This window comes from Ochotona curzoniae, unplaced genomic scaffold (assembly GCF_017591425.1).
Source record: "Ochotona curzoniae isolate NIBS_2020 unplaced genomic scaffold, NIBS_Ocur_1.0 contig_66, whole genome shotgun sequence".
Classification (NCBI taxonomy): domain Eukaryota; kingdom Metazoa; phylum Chordata; class Mammalia; order Lagomorpha; family Ochotonidae; genus Ochotona; species Ochotona curzoniae.
Window position 1 is genome coordinate 18,469,161 of NW_024466512.1, and position 18,479 is coordinate 18,487,639.

The following is an 18,479-nucleotide window of genomic DNA, read 5'->3' on the forward strand; positions in this document are numbered from 1 at the left end:
GTGCTGTTCCAAGAAGGTGTCCCTCTCCACGCCCGCTCTGCCCTGCCGCCACCACAGCTGTGCTGAAACAAGACTTCCTGTGCAGTTCTTCATAGTTTAGGAGCACACTGGAATCTAGATGATTATTGGAAAATCTAATGTTGCGATGCTGTCAGTACATGAGCATTTGTACAATCCAAGCAGAGCTCAGCTAGAGGCTGCATTTTATGAGGGTCACATGTTTGCAAACTCCGATCCAGGTGCGCCAATTCCTTGGCCTTTCCTTCCGTTTATTTTTGATAGTTCATTTGGCTTAGAACAAGCTGCCGTGTATTTTCCCCATTCAGTTGATTGTCTTAGACCTTAGTATCACATTTCATCACATTTAATCCTTTACTGGTGCTGCAGAGTTTTTCAAACATGCTGCTTCTGAGTCCTCCCTGTCACATAAAAGAATGAAAATGAAATCATGGGGAAAGAGTTAGCAGGGAGAAACGGTGGTCCAATCTATAACCAATGCCTTTTTTTGTACTGATTAAAACTGTGCTGCTAATGAAACCCAGATCAATTTCTGTTGTCATCTGAGCCTTCAAAGAGTAAACAATACATGAGATGTTTCTCTAACTATTGAAGAAATTGCTGATCACTGTGTCTAGCATACTTCTGGACAACACCAGATTTTCTTTTTTTAATTGTGACTCTTCCATTGTTTAGCTAATGAGGCTGTATTTATATAACATAAGATAGACAGTTCTCATCTTAAATTTTGCCCCACTGCATATTTAAGCAAATAGAAGATAGTAAATCTGGCATTGCCTTGCTATTGCTTTATGAAGATTTCAAAGCCACAAATATTTTTAAAAGGAGCTATGACTGGGGTATGAGGAGCCAGCATGTGCTACAGTGGTTTATTTGCTACTTGGAATGCCTGCATGCCATTCTGGAGTCCCAGGCTTGAGCCCCAGCTCCTCTACTTCTAAAGGATGACCAACCTGGGAGGCAGCCAATGATGGCTCATGTACTTGGGTTACTGCCATTCATATGGAAGACCTGGATTGGGATCTGGACTCTGGACTGCAGTTTGGCAGTTGCGAGCATTAACAGAGTAAACCAGGAGATGGAAAATGCTTTAGTGTCTACATATCCACCTTTCAAATAAAATAAAAACTTAAGTTTTTATTCTTTAAAAAGAAAAAGGAAACCCACAAACACATGGGAGAGACAGGATGTTATAGAGAGGGAATTGGAAATTAGAAAGTACTGTACAGTAAGCAAGCTGTAAGATCTCTCGGCTTCTCAGTTCATTATTTATTTACTAGTTGTACCTTGCCAATTCCCAAAGCAGATTGGAAGTGGCTTTCCATAAAAGCCACTCATGTATCAGAACTCTTTTTGCAGGATAATATCCAAATATAAAAAAGAAAGATAGTTAGAGCAGCAAATCTCAGGGAATTCACTAGAACAGAGCAGAAAAAGCTGTCTCGAGTCTCCTGGCACAATAAAACATTGCCTGTATCATCCCTGGGTCTCAGCTCGCTCTCTCATAAAATGGATGTGAAAATGAGAGTCTGATGGAAACACATTTAAGGTCTTTCCTAGGCTTGGGCATTTCTGTAGGTAAAGAGATAAGAACATTTCTGAAAATATTTCCCCAATTTCTGCACATTCAACTGTCATTACAGATTTTAAGGAGAGTTTATGATGGGACATTTCACTCACAACCTATGCAACCTTCTAATAAAAAAAAAAAGCACAGAAACAAATAATAATGCTAATGCAAAAATCAGCATGGCTCCAAAGGGACATTGGCCTCCAAGCAAGTAAAGCTGGGCTATAAGACTTAAAAAGGGAGGTAGATGCTCTACACACGTTGATGAAAATCTACAAGAAAACTATTGGATGCAAATGCCCACAGAGTGAGTAAGAGACACAAGCAGAGAGTAAGACCAGGGACGCAGAACAAAGGAATACAGGGAGAATGTACCGAATTCCTTAGCCAACTCGGTATAGGCTCACAGACTGAGTTGTCATTGTTACATAGTGGGACCAACTATCAAATCCTGGGGTAAAAAAGACCAACACAGCTCTACAGAACACTAACATTCCATCCCTATTTTTCAGTCAGTGTTACATCTTTTCATTAGGGAAACGCCTATTGACAAAACAGGCCACATGGTTATCTCTGGCTCCAAATTAAAGTGGACATATATATCAAAGGAAAAGCAGTTGTGACTGGGACTTGATGAGTCTCACATGAGCTATGTTTCTGGGAAGATATCAGAATTTCTGCATTGACTGCACGCAGAGGGAATGCCCAGTTACATAGAGTATTAACTTTACTGTCGCTGTCTATAGGAGTGAAAAGCTTATCATGTAAAGCCAAACAAATTGTAGCCATGAGGGTGATACAAACAGCAAACAGATAACCAGGAGAGTGCTGTGGCCACCAGTCCCAGCCTATCCCACCCACCCTCAGCCTGTGCTTCAGCTGAGGTTACCTGTTCGCTGTCCTGCAATCATGGACTTGATGCACAGAGCTGATAATAACAACCATGGACTACTGACTGATGGTTCATAGCCAAAGTTCATTAACAACATCAGGCTTTTAAAGACTGAGGGTTATGTAGCTAGAGGGAGGAGGGTTTGAGGTAAATCATTTACATATCGGCAGCAAGTGCGAGTTGACCTAGACTATGGGAGTTCCAGCACCACTGCCTGTGAGTGGAAGCACCTGTCTTTGATCTGTTATCTAAACCTGAGGGTTAAGGAGTTCCTGGCCTGTGCATGTCCATATCAAACCTTGGCTCCACACTGGCAAGGCTTCCCAATGTCCTTTCTTAATGAAGTATCTTCCAATAGATCTAATCAATTGTTCTCTTACAGTTACTCCACAAGGCCACTGTCCAGAAGTGAAGCTGGCTGAACATGCCCAGAATGACTGCTGTGTCTACATAATGACTTATAGCCAGTTATAACAAAATGACAATAAAACATCATAGTCGACTCTCCAATGCTAATCATACGCCTGATGTCATGACACTCCTAAGACTTTCTAAAAAGCAAGCAATGTAGGAGATACATAAACTCCACCTCCATGAAGATTTAATTCCTCCCCACTTTAGAGATCATAGGAAGAGGTAACCTGTGACCCTCCTTTAACACAGCTCACTCCAGAGCATGTTGGTGCTCCCTCCTGACTATGCTTTTCCTTCCCTAGTAATTGATCTCTTTCTTCCACTAATTTTATTTATGTCCTATTTGTAGATTCTTTCTCGCTTCAGAGATGAGAACCTGGACCCAGCTATTGGACAACAGGGTCACCATCTAAAATGATGCTTGGGACAGAGAAGATGACGAAATTTTAAAAATCAAAAAACTAAGCAACTTGAAAAAAACACACTAAGAATTGAAAATTGTGAATAAATTGACAGTGGCAATTGTGTCAAATCAGATAAAGAAAACTCACACAGCCAAAACAGAGTCCATAGAAAATAATAAATAATTAGTATGAAGAACAAAATGAAAGGAATTGCTCTGGTCATGGTGGGGTTAAACATTTTTCAATCTATTTCCTCACAGGGAACTGCCTTCATGTCGTGGCTTCATGTCAAAATTGTGAGAAATATTTAACAGTAAATTGGCTTGAAGGAGATAAGGTGGAGTGAAAAAATAGAACTGGAGCCAAAAGTATTGTTTTTAATAAAGGAGAAAAAATACAATTAGATGAAGAGGTAGATACTGGCTCAGATAAATGAGCTTGATATCTCTGTCTCTCTCTCTCTCATCTATCTATCATTTTTCTGGATTTAGACCAAATTGCTATATGTTTGAAACCAACTTACCCTACAATCACCAGTTTTGGAAACAGTAGAAGATCCAGTTGAACTGTGACCAAAGTAGTTCAGGCTTGAATGGAACTTGTCATTAAAAACAAACAAACAAACAAACAAACAAACAACAACAACAACAAAAACCCTGCCCTTTGCTAAGAGCTGGTTCATATGCCCTTTTCGGCAGAAGCTTCTTCTGTAAGAGGACAACGTTAGCTTTTCCTGACATTGTTTCTCACAGCTGATACCAAAAATCTCTCCCAAGCCATTAGTTTCACTACAATTATTTATCTTAGTACCTTTTCTTCCTTCCCCATCCAGGAAAGATTGTAGTGTTATTTCCCTTCTCAGATATTCACCAAGCTAGAACACTCTTCCGGGACACAGCTACACATGGAGCGCATGCCAAGTTCTCAAGGGAAATGTGAATATTGAAAGCTTACTGCTCACAGGTTGGAAAGAAGGAAACGTTCTTTCTGTGCATGGTGTTTCTCCTTCGGAGGACCAACAAAGAGCTATTTCCTGAATGTTGTGTTGACCCTTCCTCAAAGTGAGATGCAGCATTATACAACCACAGATGTTTTAAGATCCATAAACACAAAGAAGAGAATTCATAGGAGAGTCACCTCTTAGCTGGCCTCTCAGCCTGTGCACACACGTGAACAGCTGCATGCAAGGCTAAGTGCCAAGAAATATATATGTGATTAACATTTTTGCTTTTCACAGTGGATGCTGAATTTTAGGATTTATGCACTGTCAAAATTTCAATAAGTAAAAATGCCATCCTAATTCTAATGATATATTTGATTAGGCCATGTGGACTAATAGAAATTCTTCAAGACTTTATTGAGAGTAGTCAGTACATAAAATGCTTTCTCTCCAGTAACTAATATTTATGAAACGCTGCCTATGTTTGTCAGACACTATGCCAACTCTTTAGGTTATTTTTTTTTTATTCTCCTGTGTCCTAGAATTATGTGCTCATCAAATCCCTGCCCTCCAGGGAAATATATATTTGAGTCCCCTTCAGGTTCAATGGTATCATGGGATTAAGTTGTGGTCAATAAAATGTGTACCAGGATATTACAGGCCATTTTCAGAGCTTGCCCTTTTCTTCTATACTGATATTCTCTTCCTCTCCTCCTCCTTCACCCTTCACATTGCCTCTCCTCCATCCCCCATTGACTGGCTGGATAGAAAGGATTAAGCAAAGCTTCTCAGGTGCCAAGAGGACCACCATATGCCTGGGTCCCATGCGCGAGAACCACTGCACTCAATGATGGCCATTACTTATCATTTATTTCCATGATTAATAATATAATCTAATGCTTGGATACTGGCATTTCCTGCCATTTTTCATAGTTAATATGTACTATGCCTAACACAGGATCTAGTAAGTATAAAAAAGGATATTCCTATAACACAAAGCTTGAAAATAGGGTATATTTCCAAGTGATGGGCAGTGAAAAACATTACACTGGAGTTAAAAAGAGAGGGGCTCATGCTCACTGAACAGTTAGAAGCTATGAACTGCCATAATGTGCAAGGCAAACAACACGGCCACTGAGTCAGCAGCTCCAATGGAAATCATTAGAAGAAAGATTCTTCCAGTGTGTATCAGATACTGTTGACTACTTTGACAGGGCAATGTAAGAAAGAGATGAGCACAGGAAAATCCTGGCTGGTTTCTGAGCGGGCATGAAAGTGACTAGAGAGAGTCAGAAACAAGGGGCCTTATTTCTATTAAAGTATGGAATACACAGTAAGCAACAGACACAACCAACAAGAAATAGATATTTCTTTTTGAGGCAGATATTCCTTTAAGAGGCAAAGGAAATAAGGAGGGAAGGAGAGGGGGAAGGGAAGAGAGAGATTAAAAGAGAGATTATGGAGAAAGCTCCCATACTCCTGTCCACTCCCCGAAGGCCCAAGTATCCAAAGCTGGAAAAGGTGGGGACTCAGTTCTGGTATTCCAAATACTTGAACCATGGCTTCTATCTTCCAGGGTCTGCATTAACCAGACTCTGAATCCAAGGGCCAGAAGCAGGTACTAAACGCTGCCTTTCTAGTAAGGAGACAGGTATCTGAGCCAACATCTTTCTGCAAAGCCAAACACCTACCCTGCAAATGGGATTTAAAAATATTGTGAATGCCACTGGCCTAGTAAAACTCTAAAAGCAATTATCAAAAGTGTGTCTTTCAATGAAAGCCATTGTCATCATGAGTTATACAAACATAGAATTTATAATATATAAATGTAATATTTGTAAACAAGGAAGGAGTGTGAATATTATCACTTGGAAATGATTGTAATCTAACGGTTACATGCATAGTTGGTATGTGTGCCATGATTTAGCTGCCCGTTGGAACATTCACGTCCCAAGTTGGAGTGCCTTGCTGGATCCTGGATATTTCATTTCTGATCCAGTTTCCTGTTATTGATCATCCTGAGAGGAGTGAGGGAAGAACTACTTAAGAAATTGATTTCCCAGCCACCAGTTAAGACACCAGGATTGAGTTTGGGGCCTCATTTCGCTTCAGCCTAGCCCAGTCCTGACGGTTGCAGACGCTTCAGTAATAAACTCATAAATGGAAGAGCTCATTCCACCCTTTTTTTTGTAATGCATTAGTTAATCAATCAATTAATTAAAAGATGTGTAATACACATAATGTGTATTTAAATTGTGTTTCTTCCCCAAAAGCCTGTGTTCATTCTTAACCTGTGATACCCATAGAATATAATTTTATTTGGAGATAATTTAGAGAAGAAATTAGACTAAGATCAATTAGAATGTGTCTGAATCCCAAAAGATAAATGTGCTTGTAGAAATTCAGACACATCCTGGTACAAAGGGAATACTTTGTAAGTATACAAAGGGATGATAGCCAAACAAGCCAGGGAACCCTCTGTGCTCGCTTCCATTTGCCAAGTGATGGAATCACTCTGATAATTATATCTCTGCTCTGCCATTCTCCATTAGGTGTGCGGCAAGGAAGGGAACTTCCTGTGACTTTAGGCTAGGAGAAAAGACCAAGAAATGTCCCCTTTAGTAGCACGGAGAAGAAAGCTCATCACCTAGGCACCCTGCTGTACACTGTGACTTCGTAGGTCCTGGGGTGCTTCGTCTTGAGTTGCTGTTGCATACCAGGGGACCTTCACAGATTTCATGGGAAAGGGAATTTTAAAAAAACACACATATTCTGGTGCAAATTCTGTGGTTCATGAATAATTTTTCCACAATGTGTATTTTCCATGAACTTTGTGAGGATATTTTGCACCTTTGTGCATAGCCCAGGAGACACATGGAGTCAGTTTTGGCTTAAGGAAGATCAGGGAAATTTAGACATGATTCAGCAATGGCTTCTAAAAAGCTCTTACAAAAACTCTGACAAAGTTCCTCTCTCCCACAAAACCTCTGTCTCTTTCTCTCTGCTTTTGCCAAATAAATGAAGGGTAGTGAAGAACCCTATCAAGGTTTAGGAGAACCCAGAAATACCAGATTCAGTGAGAGGAGTCCGGATGGCACAACCAGGAAAACTTGCCCATGTTAGGATATTCCTATTGGATTTTATGAGAGTATCAAATAATACTTTGTATTGGTTAAGTCAAGAAACATTAGGGCTTATTTGTTGCTGAGGTAACTAGGGTTATCTATGCTGACCCATACTTCTCAAGGACCAAGCAACAGCAATAACCTTTTAGGAAAATGTCCCCAGGATTACCAAATTTTCCAAAGTTGCCTAAATAAATCACTTGGTATATGGACAGTTAACCAAGTCATTAATCCCAAGAAAGAAGATTCCTTACATCACTGGAAACACATAGAAAAGGAACTTTGTGAAAGCTTTAGCAAAAAAGGTACATCTGAAACTGCACACACAGACACCCAAAGTTCGTATTCATTTTTCCCTGTAAGCACATGATGAATTATAGTGATTTAACTGAATTAAGAATAAGAGAAAATTACTAACATCAGAAAAACATTAGTTGACCCTTATTCCTACCAATTTGTAGCAAGTATATTATGAACATGACAAAGAAAAAAAAAAATACTGCCATGTTAAATGGCAGTTGTTACAGAACATGTTTGAACAGAAAAATTACTAATGAGGGCAACTAGGTCTCACACCAGCTCTCCAAATGCCAAGTGCAACTGAAATTGTGCAGCAGGTCAGGAAGCTAGCAACAATGCAAACAGCAGGGAACAGACGTGCGAGGCTATGAAGAGGGCTGTGTGAGCTGAGTGTGTTACTGAGAGATGGAGGCAGTAGGCTAGCGTGGTTCACAACATGCATTAATACCCTAATGAGAAATCTATTCCTGAACTCCTTGCCTGATTATTTCCCAGGATGAGTAATCAGATGGAATTAAGATATGAACTACATTAGAATTAGTGTCATTAGAGAAATCAACCTGTACTTGTAAAAGGGAAAAATGCCACCCATAAGATAGGTTTTTTTTAACCAGGAGTTTGTTGAGATCCATTGACTATGTTGGGACTATTTGATTTTACTGACAAGACTGGATGAATTCTTCCTACCAGACAGAATTTGGGGCTGACTACAGATGGGAACAGTAGGTAACTGGGAACAAATGGCAGAGAAGAAACAGAGATCTGAAGTTCTAGCTCCACGAGTGATCAGCCAGGTTGGATGTCATCACTAAAGGACTAGTGGCTCTATGTGGGGTTTTACAAAGTGTCCTGACATGACGGATGACAGTTGGGGATTTCATTCATTTCTTTTTCCCTTCTTCATTCCTTCTCCCTCCCTCTTTCCTTTTCTCCTTACTTTCTATTCATTCTCGCCCCTTAGTAGATAGGAAACACTTTGCAGTTGCTCTTCAAAGCAGCTCAAATGTTCAGAAGCAGTGTATCTTCTTTTATGAAGATAAAACTACATTCTAGAGTTCCATGTGTAAGCAAACAACGGCACACCTGGATACTGGGGGAAGCAGACTGCTTGGCTTTGCTCATTTTCCTTGGCAGTCATCTTTTCTATCCCTTCCCTTCCTCGGCAGCACTTCAGTAGTTTCTACGTGTGTTTCCCCTTCTTGTCATAGTTCACATGACAGTGATATGCAGATCCTGTTTCCTCTCACCAATTGTCAGTAAGAAAAAAAATTTTTTTGCCTCTTTGGGTAAATCTTCTGTATGTAATTTCTCAAGCCTCACAAACTAGGTCTTTCCCCATCATAACTACTGCTTGCAGCTGATCTGCCTGCCAGATCAGAGAGCATCTTCGTTTAAACCCAGTTTTGCCCCCTTCTGCCTGCCTGGTGCTACACAGGCAGAAAGGAAATGAGATGTATCTCATGCAACTCGAGACATGTCCCAACTCCATGGAGGATTCACAATCTTTAGACAAATTCCTGAATCTTGGAAGTTTCACTTCTTTCTAAACAACAAGGAGGTAACATTGCCCACCCCTCGGTAGGCTGCTGCTTGACAAATCTCTACATGACAGCATATAAATGAGGAACTATGCCTTTGCAGGCTCTGGCACATGGTAAGCTCATCAGACATGATCAGCTCCCTGGCATCCCAAGCTTTCCCTCTCAGCTTTGTAATAGTCAGAATGCAGGTTCCTAAATTACTATGTTCTTAATATCAATAGCACCTTAGTTCATCAGTGGAGGATTCCTCTCTCTGTATCGCAGAAGATTTAGATAAAAGCTCTAGCAGGCTCAGGGGGTAGAAGGTAAGAGCAACTTGCCTCTGTTTGCCTGCTTCTAACAAGGATGAATGAGTCTGTCCCCATGGTTTATGTTGAATGCCTGATAATGCATCTCCAAGAGAAGCACTTAGCAGAATAGCCATAAATATGGCTATAATGTTTATTCAAACTACTCTATTTGCAAGGCCAAGGATAGAGATGAAGGATGAAAACAGACGAAATGGGTCACTAAAATTAGCCTGTGCTGTTTGTGAGGCAGATAATATTACAGCGTGTTGTCTCTTAGTGCCTGTGTTTCAAGGGGCTTTTGTTATGTAAGCAAGATATATTGTAAGAATAAGACATTTATTCTCTTCCTTCTTAATGCGATGCCTGCTAGCCCGGGAATGCCAGTCATAGAGATGTATCATTCAAAGTGTACTTTCTGGAAGGTTCTTCGCCTGCCCAGCTGTGTTATCTGAATATTACATCAAGACAATTTATATTCCTTAATCATATAAAAACACCGCATCTCTGTCCCTTAGCTGCCTGGAAGTCATGTCCTACAGGAATGGGCTAGAACCAAGAGGGTTACTTACTCTTATTGAGAGATGAAAGAAAAGAGTAAGTATCTGACATGAGAGAGGAACTCAACTTGACCCATCTGGATCCAAAGATAAAGGGAGAATAAATGGTGTAACTACAAAAAGATGGTTTTTTACCTCAACAAAAAGAAGAAGGAAGCAAAGTAAAAATACAAAGAACCTATGATTTGTGAACAGTTGCCCTTTTACATTTGGAGCAAAGTTGACCAGGGATGTTTCCAGTTTGTTGAGGCCACTCAGGTGAGTGAACTTCATGGAGATCTGCATCCATGTTGACCACTGACCATCAGACTCAACATCATATCTCCATAACCCCTGAGCATACTCTCATACCCAAAGCTACTGAAAAGCTCATCAATGACTAAATGGTAATAAGCTGGCCTAACCCCAGCTACAGATGTAGAGATCCCGGAGGGTTGGTTTATTAAGGATCTTTCATCCGTTGATTTACTCCCCAAGTGTCCACAATGGCCAGAGCTGCGCCAGTCTGAAGCCAGGAGCCTGGAGCCTCTTCCAAGTCTCCCAAATGTCTGCAGGGTCCCAAGGCTTTGGGTCATCCTTGACTGCTTTTCCAGGCCACAAGCAGGGAGCTGGATGGGAAGCGGGGCCGCTAGCATACAAACTGGTGCCCATATGAGATCCTGGAGCATGCAAGATGAGGACTCCAGCCACAAACATTTCTTTTGAAAATCCATGCATGTGAGGAGTCTTCAAAACAGTTATAGAAAATCATTATTATGAAAAACTGCAACAATTTCAAAATTTTGCACTAAAATCTACTTATCTTTGAATTTCTTTTTACCGACAGATGCTTTTAGCCCTCATGATAGTGGTAGTTCTGCATTTGTCTGTCTTGCATTATGGCCACTATTGTGGCAGATGGCTGCAGGCTCCATGCACACCTTGTGTAAAATGGCTGCAAGGGCAATAGGTGTGTCTCCCCTTTGTCTCAGGTCACTTGCCAGACTCTTTGTAAGTCTCACCACACTTGCTAGCTAGCAATAACCTGAAAGGCTGTTTGGTTGCTCCCACTTTTCAGGTGAAGAACGTTCATGTCAGAAAAAGATCACCGCTTGAGGTTCTACAGGTGGTATAGTTTAGAACCAGCACTCTAATCTGCCTCTCTAATGCACAGGCGACATCTCCACTTTGAACACAATATCAGAGACCTCAAGACTGCAGGGAAACATTCTTACAACAGGAAAACATCAACCCTTTTCAGGTGAGGGATTTACCTCACTCACAACAGCACCCTGTACAAGTTCACTCCAAGGCTGATAATGCGGAGCCGGCCTTGTTTGCCTGTGTGCAATCAGCCGGACACAGTTTTCTATTCCTTCGTTATCCACGAGCGCTCCTCTTTCTTTCATTCCTCAGCTTGTCAAGGTTTCTCTTTCTCTAATGGGAAATAAAGCAGGGCACTATCACCCTGCATCTGTCCATCAAGCTGAACAACTTGGTTAGAGGTGTCGGAGGACAATAACCGACTTGGCTATCCCCACAGCCTTATGATCTGCCTATTGTTTGAGAGCACATGTATCATTGTCACATGCAAATGCTCTTCCTTTCTTAAATACCTCTGAATACATACATATGTCAATGCATAAATGAACAAAGTAGATAATCACACTCTCAGAAGAGTTCCTGCCTTTTCATTACATGCAATGGAAGAGAGCCAAAGCAAACTGAACCTAAATGTCTTCCAGAAAAACTTCAACCTGGTTTCCTTGCTGCCAGGACAGAATAGGGGAGCTGACGCGACACACCTGGAACTTGTGTCCATCCGATCAGTAGAGAATGGGAAAGCCGAAGTGGACATGACTACGTGTCAGTCGCCTGAGTCTCTTGCAATATTTTCGCCACCTTCATCTTTCAACCCAAAAGTTCTGGACCAAGACATCTTAAGTCTCACAAGTGATTTGAAACAAAAAAAAAAGGAAGGTTGGTTCAAATGTACCAAAACTGTGCATCACAAACATCTTGAAGAATTCATTTTGGGGCTGGTATGATGGCTCAGTTGAATAATCCTCCTCTTGTAAGGGCTGGCATCTAATATGAGCACCAGTTCATATCTCAGTTGGTCCATTTCTTATCCAGCTTCCTGCTCATGGTCTGAGAAAGTGGTGCAGGGAGGCCCTAAGACCTAAGGACCTTACACCCAAGTTGGAGACCCAGAACCAATCCTGGCTCCTGGCTTCAGATTGGCTCAGCTCTGGTTGGTTTGGCCATTTGGGGGATGAATCAGTGGGTGGAAGATGTCTGTCTCTAATTCTCTCTGTAAATCTGTCTTTCCAATAAAAATAAATCAGTCTTTAAAAAAATTCATTTCACATGATTTTTACATCACACTCATTTGCTCTCAGCATGACCCTTAACTTTCTATAAAGCATTAAGCTGAATCCCCAGACTAAATATGATTACTACAAATTAAATATATCTTCAAGGTTATTTCTTGAGTCTGGTATGTCCACCTGTTTACATCCCAGTGATGTGTCTTCGCTAGGAACATAGGACAAAACAGGTCACATACTCGCATTACTATCTGCAATTATACAGGAAACATTTAGGAGGACTACATGTGGTAAGGACCCATGTCCCTGCCTCTGTCTTCTCCTTTTGGTCCACAGTGGAGAAAGGGTGTGATATTGCCAGTGAATATGAAAGAGTAAAGAGTAGCTTCAGGACAGTGAAGTGCATTTGAGAAAGGAATGCTAGAAAGCATGAAGCATGATCTCATAAGAAATTGGAGAATAGGGCCCAGTGCATTAGCCTAGCAGCTGAAGTCCTCACCTTGAATGCTCCAGGATCCCATATGGGCACCGGTTCTAATCCTGGCAGCCCCAATTCCCATCCAGCTACCTGCTTGTGGCCTGGGAAAATAGTCAAGGATGTCCCAAAGCCTTGAGACCCTGCATTTGTTTGGGAGACCCAGAAGAGTCTCTAGGCTACTGGCATCGTATCAGCACAGCTCCAGCCATTGCGGGCACTTGGGGAGTGAATCCATGGATCGAAGATCATCCTCTCTCTTTCTCCTCTTAGTATATCTGCCTTTCCAATAAAAACAAAATAGATAAAAAGAAGTTGGAGAATAAATACTCCAATGTAGACAAGTAAACAGGATACAAGAGAAGTAAACATGACTGCCAGCTGTACCCAGCAACCCCAGCTGCATGCTAACAATCCTTATTCCCACAGTAGGTCCTCCTGTATGAACTACACAAAAACAAATGCCTGCTCCCCTCATCCCCATACAGACTCCTTCCCAAAATGATTACAAATGTTCTCAACCATTGCTTTTGGTTTATATGTGGCTGATTTTCCAATTAGGTTGTCCACTCTTGGAGGGGCTGTGACCGTACCTAATCTCCCAGAAACTCTAGTGTTGCCTAGGTTCAAGCCCCAGGCAGTTAAACTCAGTCTAATGTAATATGATGCTTCCTTACCACGAGGTTAGGGATGACGTGCCAATGGATGGACTTTGGTTAAATTGCTCACATTCTTAGAAGTGGATGCCGCTAAGAAAAGAGTTATTTCAGAGTTTACACACTAGGTTTTGTGTCTTCAGTTTATAACTAGGACTTTCATCCAATATGCCTTCCCTGCCTTCTTCCCCAACTCCCCTTCATGGGCAGTGACAATCACAGCCTGCTTCCTCTCTCCTCCTAATTGACCCATTATCTGCCCCCCCCCCCCCCCCCCCGAGATATGTTGTGAAGACACAAAGCTCATCTTCTACAAGGATTTATGTGAGAGAAGTTGATATTCTACTCAAATGCGGCAGGAAGTGGTCATATCCTGCCTTTTATTTTGAGCCTCCCTACTGTCTCGCTCCTTCTAAATCGCTGTGTAATCAATCTGAAGCAGCAACATGCAACAGCATTAAAATTAGGAATGTTTGAAGAGGGAATTAGTCTACTCACTCATTATTCTTGATTAATAGAAAATTATCCTGCTAACATTTACTGTGCTATTCATTTGTTATTTGGAAGTGATTAGCCACAAATGGCAGTTAACAACAAGCCAGTTGGTAGCTGCAACCCTAGCTATAATTATCTCCACAGTGCCTCACCTTCCCAACACACCTTCCTCTCTCAAGACACTTCACACCCTCCCTTAAACACCGCCTCAATTTCTCTCTCAGCCAGAAAGGAATCAGTAGCCCTTCCTACATCCACCTCCTTGTTGGAGACATAAAAAGTACCAGGGAGGGAGTTGAGTTTGTTACCAAGAGCTTTCCACGTAGTCCTCGCTCATTTCCTCCAAGAAGTGGTCTCAGGGCCTCATGTCACAGAGTGACCCACACTCACTGCTTCTCAGACCTCCGGCTCTCTCTTTGGAGAAGCACACAGTTCTGGCTATTTCCTGTTTGTTCATCGTGGTGCCCTCAGCATGGCTAACACACCCTTGGCATTGCCAGGTTGTCCAGCTTGGTATCTCCCAATAAATGACTGATTGTGCATCTCACACCCTTTGAGATCCAGCCTCCCCTACGGAAAACTGAAGAATTAATCTATCCTCACATAATCAGAGTGGCTGAGCACCAGCTTGTTCAAGTCTTGCTCATTTTGCAGAGGTTCGGCTTTGCAGGCCTCAAAGCCCAAGTCATGCCTTCTCCTTATTACATCTCAGAAGCCTTTGAAAAACTCGCAGTGAATGCCTCAGCCTACAGTCAAAGTTTCTCAAAAGAAAGAAAAATAAAAGTAATTTGCAGAAGCCTAAGAAATGGCACCTGGGCCCAAGATCCCATATAGGTACTGGTTTGTGTCCAGGCTGCTGTACTTCCCATTCAGCTCCCTGCTTGTGGCCTGGGAAAGCATTTGGGAATGGTACAAAGCCTTGGGACCCTTGCATCTACATGGGTACCTGGAAGAAGCTCCTGGCTTCATTTGCGGCCATTTGGGGAGAGAACCAGCAAACAGCAGATCTTTCTCTCCATATCTCCTGCTCTCTATAGAAGTGACTCTCAATGAAACATAGAATAAATATTTAAAAATTAATGGGGCGCTATTGCAATTTAAAGAATCAATAGCAAGGTATAAAGAGAAAATATATTGTTGTCATTCAACTGGCAATGCGGTTGAATTTTTAGACTATTAGGAGACAAAATAAGTAAAATCAAAATCTGAATGTATATCTCCTTTTACCAGACCATTTTCTGAATTAGTTCATTCCAAAGAGAAAGTTCAGGACAAGGGTGCCTTCCCAGATGTCATTCCAAAACTTCGATTAAAATGTGTAGAAATCTATTTGAACCAATTGTTGAGATGGAAACACATTCCAGTTGAAGAACAAATCATCTCCTGGCCTGGCAGAATCCAAGGACAGGCCAACCAGGACTAGAAGCTGATCTGATAAGGATTTTTATTTTCTTTCTTCAAGCTGTCTTACATCATGAATCCATGAACTAAATATATACCCCAAATTATGTTGGACTTATAATGGCATCTTTAAGAATCTATACATTTCAATAAATGACTTGATATGGCACCTACATTGTTCTGTGTCCAGATAGGTTTTAATTACTTCACCACCTGTCTCACCTAACCGTTATTACCTTTCAGTAACTACAAAGAGACCCATGTCCCTCAGCAAGCTCAGAATCCAGCCAGAGCAAATGATGCATGTGTGACTAACACAAGGCAGAAACTAACGTGTGTCCAATCCAAGGTGGCAATGACAATAAGCCTAAATGCATTCCAAAAAGTCTTCTCTGAGAGAGAGAGAGCAGATGTGTTGGGCCTTGTAAAATGGAGGCCTTACCAACGGGCATAGAGAACGCAGAGTAGATCAACAGCTTGAATAATGTTCTTCCCCATGGGCTTTTCTCACATTGGATCCTCCGCATAAACTATTCCGTATGCCCTGAAATAGTGCTCTGGTTCAGGCTCCTCAGAAAGTCTGCTTTCTCCCTTACTCCTTTCATTTTTCCTTTACTTAACCTGTAACTGTTACTTCAAGTATAATGTGGCCATCTCATTTGCAGAGATGATTGACATATATTAACGAGCTTACATTGGATTGTGATACACCTGGTAACAGAAAATATGACTTACTCATCTTTGTCCAATGCTAAGCAAACCTGCTATATGAAAAGTCCCCATAATTCATGTATCTTGACTTAAGGTCTGAACTGTAGTGGGTAAGAATGAAACTGATTAAGTATCCTGACTCTACAATTTGATACCTGCAAAACTGGTAAAAGTATCTAATCTTTCTTAGTTTCCTTACCAACAAAACAAGAAAAAGCAACCATTTCCAAATAATACTCGGAAGAGAATAAATATCATCAGTACTGAAGGAAGGCAAAATAATGTAACGCATTCAGAATGTACAGGAGAGTTGTGCATTATTAGTCTTTAATGAATACACCCTAATACTTTCACTATTAGTGAAACTGACAACATCCTTCTTCCCTACGTGGTTTTCCATGGAATATGTACCAGTGTGCTGGCGAGCTTATGTGTTAGGGCAAAAGGCTATCCCTGAATGTCTCTCTGACACCAGATTTTCAAGTAAAACTCCTATTCTTGTCCCTTAAAGCCTCTTATGACATTGTCTCTAATCAATTTCATAACCTTAGCATCTTATAGTCATTGTCCCATGATAAATCAATGAATCAGCCCAAACCAGCCTCCGGATCGCTCCACCTAATTTCTCTGCTAAGGAATTAGCTTTGCACAGTAGGTACTAAAGGTTAAAGTATATGTTTCCCAAGCAGGTATAATCATAGCATCAATTTCACCTTTCTAAATTAATAAGCAAAATCTCTCTTAGCCTGAGACACAACACAGATTATATTTTTCTGCTTATTGCTGGATAAATGCTTGCAGCAGTGGCTAGCAGAAGATGCAAGTAGCCCCAATCAGGCCATGAGCTTCCATCTCTAAGTTAATGGTTCTCAGCCTGGAATGATGTTTTTCGTATCGGGGGTCATTTGGCAATGTCTGAAGACAAATGTGGTTGTCATAGCTGCTGAATGCTGTAGGCATCTAATGGACAGGGGGTGGCTACCAAACGGCTACTTGTGCAGAACAAACAGTATGCTATCCAAAATATCAGCAGAAACTGTGCTAGAGCCAAGCTACTGATGCACAATGGTTTAAAGAAATGACATGCATTTGAAACACCTGTGTGCCAGCTCAGCTTGGGGTAATACAACACATGGGATGAAGAGACTTACAAAAAGTGAAAAGAAAGGATGACAGAGAAAAGCCAAGAGGTCCCTGATGACAAAGAGGTCTGATTTTTGCAATGATTCTATTTGTGTGTTTTAAGCTTTTCACATCCCAGCAACCTAATTTACTACCTTTCTCTGGCATCAGATCTGCTGTGCAGTCACTTGACTGTTGGTTTCAAGGATAATGATACCCAGCAAGAACACCGAGCCTTAAGAGCAGCTTTGTGGATTCTGTGGTCTGACCCATTGCCCTTTAATAAGACTACGTTCCCTTTGTGACTGTCACTTGGCGAGGACTGGGGTACTGGGAGCAAAAGCCTAGTTTGATTCATTTTACCCTCCAGTTTTCTTTAAAATTGCACACGTCACAGTGGAGGGCCCCAGGTGAGAAGAAAGAAAACAGGGATTGAATTGGATACAATAATAAAGCAACTGAAGTCACAACTCCGTTCTTCCCCAGCTGCCTTCCTACGGTAGTTTTCACTTAGTTATCTCTCTACAAAGCAGAAACATCTGATGTTCCCTAAACCAGTTCAGCTCAACATGCATGCCACACTGTAGCAATTATTGGTCTTAATTCCAGAGAGTCTATATCTTTATACAGAATTATTTCAGCCACCTATTCCCAAAGTCAGCGAGTAAGCACGTCACGAGAACAAATTGCTTGTGTTCGTGTTCACGGATGCTTCAAAAGAATTTGCTAAAAATAAGACAGAATAGTTTTTTTGTCAGTTAACATATCACCCAACATCCTAAATGTATAGTATTTAAGATTTTTTCCAGTTTGAAAACTTGTCCAACCCAAACGAGTCATTACTTTTCAGAAAAAAAAAAAACTGTCTCTGGAATTTTGTTCTCCACGGAGAAGTAACTGTGTACATTTCCATAAATTCTGCTCTCCCTTAAAACATATTTTTTCATGGTGATGATGTTCTGCAATACAACTTGATGAGAACATGTGTAGAGATTCAACCCACAGAAAAATGTGCAGCTGTTTAAGCGCATTCTCTTGTACATGATGTTGTTTTTGTTGCTGTTTGTGCTTTACCGGGAGTAATCACTGTAGAAAGGAGCGTAAGATGGATGAACTCTGAACATTACTGAAAAGTCTCATTTCCCACTGTTATTACATGTGATTTCGTTTGTTTCTCTCTTTGGATTCACAGGACCAAAGCCTGTGCTGCTGAATGTTGTTCAGACACACACAGACTCTGAAACATACCAATCAAAGAG